The 14,909-nt window shown below is 45.8% G+C and overlaps 1 long non-coding RNA gene across 1 annotated transcript; it reads right to left on the reverse strand.

Annotated features, from left to right (window-relative positions):
- Positions 1-918: 918 nt before the first annotated feature.
- Positions 919-3,301, reverse strand: LOC120704980. The gene is made up of 2 exons (XR_005687743.1): positions 3,063-3,301; positions 919-2,419 (listed from the first exon to the last, which is right to left on the reverse strand). It is a non-coding gene; the product is annotated as an uncharacterized LOC120704980 (long non-coding RNA).
- Positions 3,302-14,909: the final 11,608 nt, after the last annotated feature.

A 14,909-nucleotide genomic window follows, 5' to 3' on the forward strand; every position in this document is an offset into this window, starting at 1 on the left:
ATCGAACCAATCGTACATGAATACATGGTGATACATATCGTGGGTAGTATTTTGATATAAACAATAATATAAATAATATATTAATAATGAGAGAATAGTAATTTAGAATTTTATATTGGTGCACTTCAATATTTTTATAATGGCATATGTGGGTAATTTACACGAAGATTAATAGGTTACTTTAGAATTTTTTATAATGGTAGAGTTGGGTAATTTAGATACATGTTTAGGGGGTTACTTTAGTCTATTTTCTTAATAGCATATGTGGGTAATTTATTGGAAAAAATAGATCCAATGACTATTATGATTAGAGTTGTCAGATTGACGATCGGATGTTTCTGATTTTTATGAAAATTTTAAGAATTTTTCTATTTATTTAGAGTGTCACCTAGGATTTTAGGTGGCTTCACATAAAAGCTTCAAAGGAGAGCTTCCTATTAGTAATAGTTCCCCCGGGCCCGGGAGTGACAGCACCGCCGCCAGCGCAAGCAGGAGCGCCTCCTCCACCGCCCCAGCACGTCCACATGCTTAAGAACCCTGCTCAGGCTTTCATCTAGCAGCTCATCAAGGTGTGCATGCCAACCCGGCTCGCTCGCTCTTTTTTCAGCCGGTACGGTGCATCATCAACGGCTGGGCCGGATCTTTTATATGCAGATCGACTACGACCTGGCCGGGGCTGGTTTCTGCTTCGCCAACATCACGCCTGATATGTTCGCAGTTGACGAGCACACGAGATTGCCCACGATCAGCATCGGCGCTTTTCAAGACCTTGTCCCGGTGAGGTCGACGGACAAGGAGGCAAAGGTCAACTCCAACATGAAGGATATAGCCACCATAATTGAGGATGACATCATCGGCACCGTGAAGCGTCCTCTCATAAGAGGTGACTTAAATGTGATACAAATATCAGTCCCAGGAGGCTGATAACACATTTATTACATCAGATGGTTCATTACCGTACAAACCATCGAGGTAGTGGGCACTGAAGCACCACTAACACGAGAGACAACATAAGTACTACAAGCCAAACTAAAATGTCAGCGAAATCTAAGATAACATCAGAGTCTTGCGCCATTAGAAGCTTCCTGTGGAGACCCTGAACCACAAGCAAGATTGGGTGCAGGACGATCACCTACTCAACGTCTTCGGGCACGAAGTCTGGGTCTTCCTCTGTAAAAACTAAGCAAGAGTGAGTACATACGTACTCAACAAGTCCAACCACACCCACGGAGGGGTTACAACGAGAATATGCACAGGATATATCAATGATAAGCCCACGGTTTATTCGCTGAAAAGCTTACACATGCAAGGGGTTTATTTTATAAAAGGGTTTTCTCAAAATATTTCTTTAGTAATCGAATACTAAGTGGAGTTGATCCTACATAAAGGACCCAAGTTTTAATGCTACCGGACTCTCCGTCCATAGTAGCCCATGGCACAACTGCCGGATGCTTCCAAAACAACTCACACCACAAAACCAACCATCCCAAATGCCTAGTGAAGTGACCATGCTGTAACTCGTCCAATACCGTGGACACGGCTATTCGAATATATTTTACACTCTGCAGAGGTTGTACACTTTACCCACAAGTAGGGTACCACCTCACAAACACCTTAGTGTCGCTGCGGATCCTATCAAAGCCATTACCCACCTTAGCTGAATCTAACTAGCCAACACGGAAGCAATCATGGGGTTGATGTCATAACCAGAACCTAGCTCACACAGATCGTATTCCCTTTTCATGATCTCCCGTTGCTCACCAGCTCTCCTATTGGCTAGCAAAACAACTAGTGGGGTTTATGCTAAGCCATTGCCCACACGACGGTCGAGTGGTTGTACGATAAGTGGGTTAGGCAAGATGACACATCAACTCGGTCCTTAATTGTGACAAAATAGATATCTTCCCACCTTGCTCAACCACAACAGGTACGAGCCTACCATATGGCAAGTCACACAGATATGCCATTCATCCATTTCGTCTAATTACTCATTTCTTTACTCTCCAACACTTCCCTTTACCCTTTCTCAAGACTCACGCTTTTCTTTATTTGAAAAACGCTTGATGATTATATTTGTAAAGTCATAAAATGAGAAACAAGACCCTAAGCGTTTCTAGCAATAGTTAACGTCCATCAGAGCAGATCATAAATAGACATTAACCTAGGTCATCAAGGAATAGTCATAACAATCAAATGGTGGCTATCCAACAATGTCTTGCAATAAAACAATGCATTTTATAAAACATGCCAATAGGTTGTGTTTATAAAATTGGGATAAATATGCATCAAAGGATGAGATTGAACTTGCCGCCTTCAAAGCCTTCCGGAAGTTCCTGCTCACGGTACGGGTCTTCTGGCTCTGGCTTGCGGTACTGATCTCCAAACTCCTCGGCGTTCTCCTCCTCGGTCACTCCGTCGGCTATGGCGACGACGGCACGCATGACAAACAAACACAAGCAAGCACAAACATAAAATAAAATGAGCTTAAGAGAAGATGAAAATAGGAGGAATAGATAGTGTATGATTTTATAAGAATTTAGGAAAAAGAATCAATGGAATCAGAGTTTGGATGGGTGAGATATTGTAGTTGTAAGATTGGGTGTTTAAATAATTCCAAAAATAGAAAAGGGTATTGCTTAAGTGTGTGACGTCCCATAATCAGCAGCACGACGTGGCCCAGCTCAATTTGTCGGCGCGGGGGCTGAACAGCCCAGCAACAGTGCCTTTGGTCCATAAAGAACCAAGCCCATTCGTGCTTAGGAGAATGAACTGAGGAGGCACAACAGCAGGTCGTGTTCTTCCCCACGAGGACGCCATGGCCGAGCTGCTCGAGCTTAAGCCGGCAACAGCTCCGGCCACCGTTCTCGAATCCGAGGATACAGTAAGAGAGAGGAGGGCGAAGGGATTCGATATTGGGCTTCTCGACGGGGTTTGCTGCGGAAAAAGGAGGGGGCACGGGTGGCCATGGATGGCGGCCTGCGAGCTCGTGGGGAGGTCTGCTCGGGCAACGATAGGGATAGACGGAGCTTGGGAGAGGTAGAGGAGGGTGTGTGGGTGCTCACCATCGAGGCAATCAGAACAACGCGGCATGATGGAGGAGATCGACGGGATGGCTCTGTTCTCGGCGAAGAACAGAGCAATGACGAAATTGGAGCGAGGAAGAAGATGAGCGGCAGAGCGGGATGGCCCGGCGAGCTCGGTGGTGGCGAGGAGCGTAGCTTGGGGTTCCTTTTATAGGTGAGCAACCGCGAGATGTGCCAATGCTCCACCGGCCGCCTTCAATGGAGGTGATGTGGCCGGATGGCAGCTACCGAGTGTCTCTTGCGGCGCGGTGGTGCTGAGACGACAGCGCGACGACGGCGCGCAGGCGGAGTAATGGCGCGGCAGAGGCGGCAGGCGGTGAAGGGACGGATCGGGCAGGCACCCTGGCGTGCTCGTGCGGCCTTGCGCGTGGGAGGCGAGGCTGAGGCGCTGTGGCGCACGGCGGCGGTCGCGGCGGACGGCACGGCTTTGGCCCGGCGTGCAACTCGGCGTGGTGTTGGGACGCTATGGTGGCTCGGCGGCAGCGGCTTGGCACTACGCGGGTGGCGCGGTGCGGCGTGCTGCATTGCCCGCGAAGCTCGCGAGCGAATCCTGGCTTTTGCTCGGCTTGTGTCGCGCGTGCTATGGTTGTGCTGCTGATGTGTGCATGCGTGGGGTCGAGCTGAGCGAGGGCGGCGGGGGGCCGGGCCTGGCGAGCTGCAGGGGTGTGGACACATCAGTGAGATGCTTGAGCATGGCGAGATGAGCACGGCAAGGGTCTGGCATGCGAGCTTGTATGGAGTGTTCGTGTGGTGCTTGTAGGTGCACAAGGTGCATGAGAGTATAGGTGTAAAAGAAGAGATTAGCTAGTTGGCTTGCTTTGTGCGTGCATGTGCAAGATAGAGAGAGAGGGCAAGAGAGAGAGGTGATTAGGAACATGATGGAGATCAGGGAATAAGGGAATTGAGCTCAAGAGATTAATTTTGCAATAAGTTTTGAAAATAGTTTTTGAACTCGAGTAATTTGTGAATGTGAATTTTCGGGTTGTTACAAACCTGCCCCACTTAAAAGGAATCTCGTCATCGAGATTCGGCTGGTTCCTAAAGAGATGGGGAAACTCCTTTTTCAGAGCATCTTCGCGTTCCCACGTAACTTCTTCTACTCCGTGTCTGTTCTATTGCACTCTGCAAATCCGTACTTCTGAGTTCCTTGTTCTTTTTGTGACAGTGTCCAGAATTTTGACCGGTACTTGCTGGTATCGCAGGTCTGGCTGCAAATCTATTACCTCCACTGACACGTGTTCTATCTCGGGTACCCTCAAACAACTTCTTAATTATGAGACATGGAACACCGGGTGTATGTCTGACATTCCTTCTGGTAGTTGGAGTCTGTAGGCTACTTTTTCGACTTTCTTTAGCACTTGGTACGGTCCAATGTACTGAGGGGCTAACTTTCCGTGTACTTGAAATCTTCGAGTTCCTCGAATAGGTGAAACTTTGAGATAGACAAACTCTCCTGGGTTGAAGCTTATTTCTCGTCTCTTCTTGTCTGCATAGTTGTTCTGTCGAGACTAGGCGGCCTTCAGCGTTTCTCTAATTTCGGCCACTCTTTCCTCTACTTCCTTTATGAGTGCAGATCCAACTAGGGCACGTTCTCCAACTTCTGACCATATCAGAGGAGTTCTGCATTTCCTCCCATAAAGAGCTTCGAATGGCGACATGCCCAAGCTTGCTTGATAACCGTTGTTGTATGAAAATTCCGCATAGGGCAAACTCTGCTCACAGTCCTTGCCGTAGGTAAGGACACATGCTCTCAACATATCCTCCATAATCTGATTTACCCTTTCCGTTTGGCCATCGGTTTGTGGGTGATAGGCGGAGCTGAAATCCAATTTGGTGCCCATGGCTTTATGCAAACTTTTCTGAAACCTAGAGGTGAATTGGGTCCCTCTATCTGAAACAATTCTGCTAGGCACACCATGCAACTTTACTATATTTTCTACATAAAGCTTAGCTAGCTTTTCTCCACTGTAATTGATCCACACGACCTAACACCGCTTGCACGGGGACAAACGCACGTGCTAAGCGTGAGCCCCAGAACACTAGCTGCGCGTGCCCTTAGATTCCCACCACGCGTCCATAGCGTGGACACCGAGGATCACCGCAGTTCATATACCCTAGCCTCGCCAAACCCTAGAGGCCGCCTATGAAACCCCTAGCCGCCGCTGTAACCCTAGCACCCCCTTTAGAGTTTCCCCGTTTCACCGCCACTAACATAGAAGTAAAAGAAGAGGAAGGAAGAGAGAAGAAGAGAAGAGCAAGGAGGGCGCAGCCGCGGAGTCGTGGAGGAGAAACAACGCCAGAATTGTCGCACCCGCTGCCGCCGGGGGCCTATAGCAAGCCAGTGCTCGTACCTTTCTGTCGACAAAGGCTTATTAGAATCAATATAAAAAATAAGGTTTATAACTAATAATTATAATTATCCATGTCATGCTATTTTTTATCTATTAAATATTCTGACACATACTCTAAAAAATATATTTATCATTATCTAGTTGCAATAGATTTCATTTTGCATGACACCTGCATGTGTGTTTGATATATATTTAATTGAACATTTTATTTGTTAATGGGTATTCTCGACACATATCGTGGGTAGTATTTTGATATAAACAATAACATAAATAATATATTAATAATAACAATAATACTAATTTAAAATTTTATATTGGTGCACTTTAATATTTTGCTTTAATTATATAATTTAGTTTCATATTTGGGGGTTACTTTAAATTTTAATAATGACAACATTGGATTATTTATATGCAAATTTAGGGGGTTATTTGTATTTTTTTATAATGGCATATGTGGGTAATTTATACGAAGATTAAGAGGTTACTTCATCTTTTTTATAATGGTAGAGGTGAGTAATTTAGATACATATTTAGGGGGTTATTTTAGTATATTTTCATAATAACATAAGTGGGTAATTTATTGAAAAAGATAACAGATGCAATGACTATTATAATTAGTTCTCAAATTGATGGCCGAATGTTTCTAATTTTTATGAGAATTTCGAGAATTTCTCTATTTATTTAGAGTGTCACCTATAGGATCCTAGGTAACTTCACGTGGAGGCTTTTAAAGAAAGCTTCCAATTAGTAATAGTAAGATGGCTACACACACTAATAGTTCTTCAAAGGTGTATATATATCCAACATCAGGCAGTGTTGACTGTGTGGGGGGTACTGGGTACACGCTTAAACACATGGTTAGTATTATAGTAATTAAGATTGCAATATAGGACCTGCTAATCCATATTCTTAATATAATCCAGGAAGAGGCTGGCTCTCGAGTAAGTGGTCCAACGAGTGTTTTGGAGTGTTTGAAGCCGCGGAGTGAAAAACTTTTGTTACAAATTGAATTGAGAGGCTATCACAAATTTACCACTATTTACCCCCTACCCTTTGCTTCTTCAGCCATCATCAGATGCAATAGTTAACGCTGCCTGCTTTAATTTTAACTTTTATCAACTTTTCCTGCCGGTTCAAATTATAGGTCCTTCTCGTATTTTTAGGTGGATAGTTTTTACTGTGTATCTATGTATCTAAATTATATAGTGTGTATCTAGGTATGTAGAAAAACAATATAATGCATCTAGAAATGACAAAACCATCTATAATTTGGAACTGAGAAGTAGTACTTGTCGATGGGTGGATGGAAGCAGTGGCGGATCCAAGGGGGGGCTGAGGGGGCTCCAGCCCCCCTAACTCCATGAAGTCCATGGGAGCCCCCAAGCCCCCCTACAATTTTAAGCCATAGTTGAAAGGGAGGAGGAAGAAAGGAGGAGAAAGAAGAAGAGAAAGGGAAGGAAGATGAGGAAGAAAGAGAAGACAATGAAGTATCGGGTACAAGGCTATAGCTTGTGAAGCACAATGAAGTATCGGGTACAAGGCTATAGCTTGTGAAGGACGGCGTACGTAATTGCGTGCGCTGTGCTGGGCCTGGGAGAAAATAAGTGAGCATGCACGCATAGCATATTATCTTATTGCATTGGTCCCAGCACGTGCAGCAGTGAAGCCACACGGCAGACCACCGAAGCTAGACGAGTCGGATGATCGGATCAGCAGCAAAGGCATTGGATCCAACATCCAATACGATTTCCGTTGGCACACACACCGAGCGGGGAAGAAGATTTGTGAAGCATCCAAGGCGCTCCTGATGAGGACACCACGAGTACGTCTACACCAGCAGCACCTTCTCTAGCGTCTCCAGATGTACCTCCACCCCAGGCGCCACCTTCTGGGCCAATCACTCGGGCCCGTGCAAGAGAATTGAACTTCGTCATGCTACTGAAGAATGAAGGCCCAGAAGAATAGAAGCTGGCCCAACAGAGGCCTTTGTGTGGGCGCCTAGGGCTGCGCCCTCCCCCTTTGCCCTGGACACCAGGGGCGGCGCCCCATCTCCTGGCCGCCCTTCCCTAGGGGCTGCGCCCCCCTCTCCCTCTATTTATAGAGAAGTTTCTTTTCAATTCAGACTTGAGTTTTGTTTACATCTAGCTTTAGCTACTCAGGAACACGCGCAAAACAGCGCTGTCCTCGTGTATTCAGAACTCCACCTTCGAGAGATAATCAGATTGCTCGCATCCTTTTCTTGTTCGTTCTTCGATTGCGGACAGGAAACGATCTTCGTGATCAGGCTGATCTTGCATCAACAAGGTCGGTAACCACAGGGAGTTGGTTCAGCGATTGCATTGGCGCTTCGGGTTCGCTCGTCGTAGTCGGATCGTGAGGGTCATCTTCCGCCAAGTCGAATTTATCCCTACTCACCGAAAGATCGGGCACTCCGGCTCTATCAAGTGGTATCAGGTTTCCAGGTTGATCGGTGAGTTATCTAGTGTTCTTCCCTTTCCTACAGTCCACAAAACCAAAAAAAATTATTATCAGGTTAGATCCTTGTCCCAGCACCTTTTGAGCCTTGCACTTTCTTTCAATAATTTGCATTGTTGAATTTGTGTGCTTACGCGTTCAATTGTTGCTGGTTACTTTGTGTTCTATCCTTGTTTTCTTTTCGTCTAACCCTAGCGCCGCCACCATCTCTCTGCCCCTGATCGCCCTTTCCTGCCTTGTGTGTTTGGCAAGTCAAAAAAAAAGGAAAGAGAGAAACACAACCGCGTGCGTGATTTCTGGTCGCGCCGACGCCCCCACCTTTTCCTTTTTTTGTTTCGGATCACGCCTCCCTGTGCACCAGTTGTGTATTCCTTTTAGCAAGTTTAAAAGGTTTGCCTAATCCTGATCGGCTTCATTTGAGAAAGTCTTGGTTGCCTCGGCAGTCCTACCATACAAAGGGACATCCGGATCTTCTTGTTACCGGAATACCCCTACTTTTCCTGAAAAGTGTGTGTGGTAACTTGCTCATTTGTATTCCTTTGCTCATATAATCAGTTTGTGAGTTTCTCAAAAAAAAAACAGAAACGAAAAAAAACAAAAAAACAAAAAAAACCAGGGAAACAGAAAGAAGGTTACCTCATTTGGGCGCATCACGCAGGACGCCTAGGTGTGCGCCCCTGCTGCTCCTTGTTCTTCACTTGTGTGTTTTTCCTTTCCCCCATATCCTTGCTCAACTTTTGCACCTTGTTTCCAGCAGCTTTGATTACGTGTTTGGCACTATAATTCAACCTTGCATTATTGTTTGATTGTGCTAACCCTTGAATTGAGTGCAGCCTACCCAGAACCCCACATAGTTCTACGACGAGCAGACTTTGTTTCTCCAGGCAATCGCTCCTCCAATCTTTCGCCGGTTCTACCTATTGGTTGCAGATCACCCCTGTGTGCTTGGTAAGAACGGATAAGAATTTGATAACAGCACTACTGTGAGCGCCTTGTGAACCGTTACACCCTTGTTGTCGTAGGCTTTGTTTTTGTGTTTGCGCTAACTATGGCAGGAGACGAAGGCATGACGGATGAAAAGCTGCAGGACATGCGGACACGAGTTGATGGACTGGCCGCGGACATGAAGACGATGCATGAACGGCTTGACTCGACGATCACGTCATCGACCGAGAGGTTCGATCAGCTCGACCTCGCTCAGATGGCCGCTAAGACCACGCTCGACACCATCGTGGCACGGCTCGACACATTGTCCACATCGATCACAGAGTTACAGAAAGATTATGGCGGTGACACAGAACAGGAAGAGGGTACTCGCACCGGTCGTGCCCGCCGTGTGGTACGTCATCAACCTAATGACTCATTTGCTAAGATTAAATTTAAAATTCCGTCTTTTAATGGCAAATATGATCCTGCTGCATATCTTGATTGGGAACTAGAGGTCGACCAGAAATTTTCATGCCATGATATTCCTGTTAATTCTCAAGTTAAAGCTGCTATTAGTGAATTTACTGATTTTGCTTTAATTTGGTGGCGTGAATATAAACAAAAACATTCCACTCCCACCACTTGGACTCAATTAAAAGTTGCCATGCGACACAGATTTGTCCCTTCATATTATGCACGAGATTTGCTTGAAAAAATGCAGTGCTTTCGACAAGGTCAACAGTCTGTTGAGGACTATTATCAGGAGTTACAAAAAGGTATGATTCGTTGTGGTTTGTTTGAGACAGATGACGCTGCTATGGCTCGTTTTCGCGGTGGTTTGAACCGCGAAATTCAGAACATCCTTGATTATAAAGAATATTCTGATATGACCACATTGTTTGCATATGCTTGCAAAGCTGAACGTGAAGTGCAGGGACGCCGTTCGAAGACATATCCTAACTCTTTTGCAGGAAGAAGGCCGGCAACCAGCTCAGCGCCTGCTCTACCTGCGTCATCCACGACCAGCAGTACACCACGCGAGGGGTCGGCCAAACCTGCAGCACCCCCTCCCACAGGTGCTGTTCCTTCCACAGGACGTACACGGGATATTCAGTGCCATCGTTGCAAAGGATTTGGGCACATGATTCGGGACTGCCCAAACAAGCGTACCTTGCTTATCCGTGACAATGGTGAGTACTCTTCTAAAATTGATTCCGAAGAACCTCGACATGCTATGCTTGCCACTGACCATGCAGCTAATGAGGAGGTACATGTCACCCCGGGCGATGCGGATAGGTATGAAAATCTTGTTGTGCAGCGTGTTCTTAGTACACAGGTCGCCCAGCCCGAGAAAAATCAGCGACACACTCTGTTCCATACAAAGGGCGTTGTGCAGGAGCAGTCGATTCGCATCATCATCGACAGCGGCAGCTGCAACAACTTGGCGAGTACCGTGCTGGTCGAGAAGTTGTCATTACCCACTCGTAAGCATCCGAATCCATATCACATTCAGTGGCTTAATGATGGTGGAAAACTTAGAGTAACACGGTCGGTGCGTGTTCCTTTCTCCATGGGTGCTTATTCTGATTTTGTCGATTGTGATGTTATTCCCATGGAAGCATGCTCTTTGTTACTTGGTAGACCTTGGCAATACGATACTGATAGCTTGCATCATGGTCGTTCGAATCATTATTCTTTCATGTTTAAGGGTCAGAAAATAATTATACATCCAATGACACCTGAACAAATTGTTCAAGATGATCTTGCTCGAGCTGCTAGGAATGCTAAACAACTTGAACCATCACCATCGCCCTCTAATTCTGAAATCAAGTTGAATGCTCCTGTTTTACTTGCTACACGTGCTGATTTTGATGATCTCTGCGATGCTCATTTGCCCTGCTATGCACTTGTATGCTATAGTGTGCTCGTCTCACTCGATGATGCACCGTCTTTGGATATTCCCCCTGTGGTTGCTAACCTTTTGCAGGAGTACGCTGATGTCTTTCCCAAGGACTTGCCATCGGGTCTTCCACCACTCCGTGGTATTGAGCACCAGATTGATCTCATTCCAGGCGCACAGCTTCCGAACCGCGCACCGTACCGTACAAATCCAGATGAGACGAAGGAGATCCAGCGCCAGGTACAGGCGTTGCTCGACAAGGGTTACATCCGTGAGTCTCTTAGCCCTTGCTCAGTTCCTGTGTTACTTGTTCCAAAGAAAGATGGATCATGGCGTATGTGTGTAGACTGTCGTGCTATTAATAACATTACCATTCGTTATCGATATCCTATACCACGCCTTGATGATATGCTAGATGAGCTTAGTGGTGCCATTATTTTCACTAAGATTGATTTGCGTAGTGGTTACCACCAGATTAGAATGAAACTGGGTGATGAATGGAAAACGGCTTTTAAAACGAAATTTGGGTTATATGAATGGTTGGTTATGCCGTTTGGATTGACTAATGCTCCCAGTACCTTTATGCGCTTAATGAATGAAGTTCTAAGGCCTTTCATAGGATTGTTCGTTGTTGTCTATTTTGATGATATCCTGATTTACAGCAAGTCTATGCAAGAACATTTAGAACATTTGCGTGCTGTTTTTGATGCGTTGCGTACTGCTCACTTGTTTGGAAACATAGAAAAATGCATCTTTTGCACACAACGTGTCTCGTTTCTTGGCTATGTTGTTACTCCACAGGGCATTGAGGTGGACAGCAGCAAGATCGATGCCATTCGGGAATGGCCTACACCGACGACGGTCACACAAATTCGGAGCTTTCTTGGACTTGCCGGTTTTTACCGTAGGTTCGTCCGTGACTTTAGTTCCATTGCAGCCCCTTTGCACGAGCTTACAAAGAAAGGTGCGCCATTTGCTTGGGGCGACTCGCAGGAGGTAGCGTTCAACACTTTGAAAGATAAGTTAACACATGCTCCTCTCTTGCAATTGCCTGATTTTAATAAAGTGTTTGAGCTTGAATGTGATGCTAGCGGTATTGGGCTAGGTGCTGTTTTGTTACAAGAAGGAAAACCGGTAGCTTATTTTAGTGAGAAATTAAGCGGTGCTAACCTGAGATATTCTACTTATGATAAGGAGCTTTATAATTTAGTTCGCACTTTGCAAACATGGCAGCACTATCTTTGGCATCGCGAGTTTATAATTCATTCTGATCATGAGGCTTTGAAACATATTCGTACCCAAACAAATCTGAATCGTCGTCATGCTAATTGGGTAGAATTCATTGAGTCTTTCCCTTACATTATTAAACACAAGAATGGGAAGGAAAATGTCATTGCTGATGCTTTGTCTCGTCGATATACCATGCTATCCCAGTTAGATTTTAAAATCTTTGGCTTGCAAACTGTGAAAGATCAATATGTCGATGATTCTGATTTTAAAGATGTCTTAGCTCATTGTATGAATGGCAAACCATGGGGCAAATTTCACATGCAGGATGGGTTCCTGTTTCGCGCTAACAAGCTGTGTGTTCCAGCAAGCTCGGTTCGTCTTTTGTTGTTGCAGGAAGCACACGGAGGCGGTCTCATGGGACACTTTGGCGTCTACAAGACGCATGAGGTGCTGGCCGCCCACTTCTTTTGGCCCCGGATGCGCCGTGATGTCGAGCGCCTTGTTGCCCGCTGCACTACTTGTCAGAAAGCTAAGTCACGACTGAACAACCATGGTTTGTATATGCCTTTGCCTGTCCCTACTTCCCCTTGGCTTGATATTTCTATGGACTTTGTTTTGGGATTGCCTAGAACTAAGAAGGGGAGGGATAGCATTTTCGTGGTTGTTGATAGATTCTCCAAAATGGCTCATTTTATACCATGTCATAAAACTGATGATGCTAACAGTGTTGCTGAATTGTTCTTTCGAGAGATTATTCGTTTGCATGGTATTCCGAATACAATAGTCTCTGATCGTGATGCTAAGTTTCTCAGTCATTTTTGGAGATCGCTTTGGAATAAATTGGGAACTAAATTGCTGTTTAGCACAACTTGTCACCCTCAGACTGATGGACAAACTGAGGTGGTTAATAGAACTTTGTCAACCATGCTTAGGGCTGTTTTAGACAAAAATTTGAAACGTTGGGAAGATTGTTTGCCTCATATTGAATTTGCGTACAATCGTGCCACACATTCTTCTACAAAGATGTGCCCTTTTCAGATTGTTTATGGTTACATTCCTCGGGCGCCTATTGATTTGTTTTCGCTTGATGCTGAGGGCGCCCCACATATAGATGCTGTTGCACATGTGGAACACATGCTTAACCTCCATGAACAAACACAACAAAACATTGCTGCTACTAATGCTAAGTATCAGGTTGCTGGTAGTAAAGGAAGAAAACATGTTACTTTTGAACCAGGTGATATGGTTTGGTTGCATTTGCGAAAGGATCGTTTTCCTACTTTGCGTCGTTCTAAATTGATGCCTCGTGCTGCTGGTCCTTTTAAGGTGCTAACCAAGATTAATGATAATGCTTATGTTCTTGACCTGCCTGCGGAGTTTGGTGTTTCCACTAGTTTTAATGTTGCAGATTTGAAACCATATGCGGGCGAGGATGAGGAGTTGCCGTCGAGGACGACTTCAGTTCAAGAAGGGGAGGATGATGAGGACACCACGAGTACGTCTACACCAGCAGCACCTTCTCTAGCGTCTCCAGATGTACCTCCACCCCAGGCGCCACCTTCTGGGCCAATCACTCGGGCCCGTGCAAGAGAATTGAACTTCGTCATGCTACTGAAGAATGAAGGCCCAGAAGAATAGAAGCTGGCCCAACAGAGGCCCTTGTGTGGGCGCCTAGGGCTGCGCCCTCCCCCTTTGCCCTGGACACCAGGGGCGGCGCCCCATCTCCTGGCCGCCCTTCCCTAGGGGCTGCGCCCCCCCTCTCCCTCTATTTATAGAGAAGTTTCTTTTCAATTCAGACTTGAGTTTTGTTTACATCTAGCTTTAGCTACTCAGGAACACGCGCAAAACAGCGCTGTCCTCGTGTATTCAGAACTCCACCTTCGAGAGATAATCAGATTGCTCGCATCCTTTTCTTGTTCGTTCTTCGATTGCGGACAGGAAACGATCTTCGTGATCAGGCTGATCTTGCATCAACAAGGTCGGTAACCACAGGGAGTTGGTTCAGCGATTGCATTGGCGCTTCGGGTTCGCTCGTCGTAGTCGGATCGTGAGGGTCATCTTCCGCCAAGTCGAATTTATCCCTACTCACCGAAAGATCGGGCACTCCGGCTCTATCAGCTCCTCCTAGCATTTGCATTGGCTCTTAATCCAGCGACAGAACCTAGTAGTTGCAGGCTTGCAGTATTGTAACTTTTTTTTTTCGGTGGTTGCAGTATTGTTGTTGGGCTGCCTCCCTGCTTCTATTAGGCCGATTTCAAGCATACGCCGTAGGTCCACTGCACAAATTTGGCCCATTGGCACACTAATATTCTAGTCGTCCTATTAATTAATAAACCCATACGGCAACACCTCGATAAACGTCCCACGTCAGGCTGCCTTTTTTTTCGAGTAAAGAGAGATCTATATTAATTACTCAGAAACGAGTTCGAGTTACAATCATGAGCAATGATCTGCTCAATACACCTAGAAAAGCGATAGCGCCACACAGCACTATGGTGTAACTGCTTTGCTAGATGCGCAAGCTCATTTGCTACACCATTTCTCTCTCTCTTTACATGACACAACTCGAGGTCAGGGAAGTTTTCTGCTGTTCTGACAGCCTCTTGGATAGTAGAGAAGCATGCTGGTTTCAAAGTCCACTTCTTAAGATAACGAATGACCATTACACAATCCGACTCAAGAACTATTGGCATCCGGAACCATTCAGCTGCCAAATTCAAGCCTTTCCCTACACACCATGGCTTCTACTTCCTCTGCATCGATTGCTCTAGAGATCACTCTCCAAGCAGACAATTTTACATCTCCTTGATGATCCCGGATTACAACCCCCAATCCGGCGGTGCCAGTTGCCTCTGTGTAAGAACCATCGACATTGACTTTTAACCAGCCCGGCTTGGGAGGTTCCCAAGAATGCTTCTCCTTCCTTCTTGGCCCATCCCTCCT

The sequence above is a fragment of the Panicum virgatum genome, chromosome 4K (assembly GCF_016808335.1).
Source record: "Panicum virgatum strain AP13 chromosome 4K, P.virgatum_v5, whole genome shotgun sequence".
NCBI classification, from domain to species: domain Eukaryota; kingdom Viridiplantae; phylum Streptophyta; class Magnoliopsida; order Poales; family Poaceae; genus Panicum; species Panicum virgatum.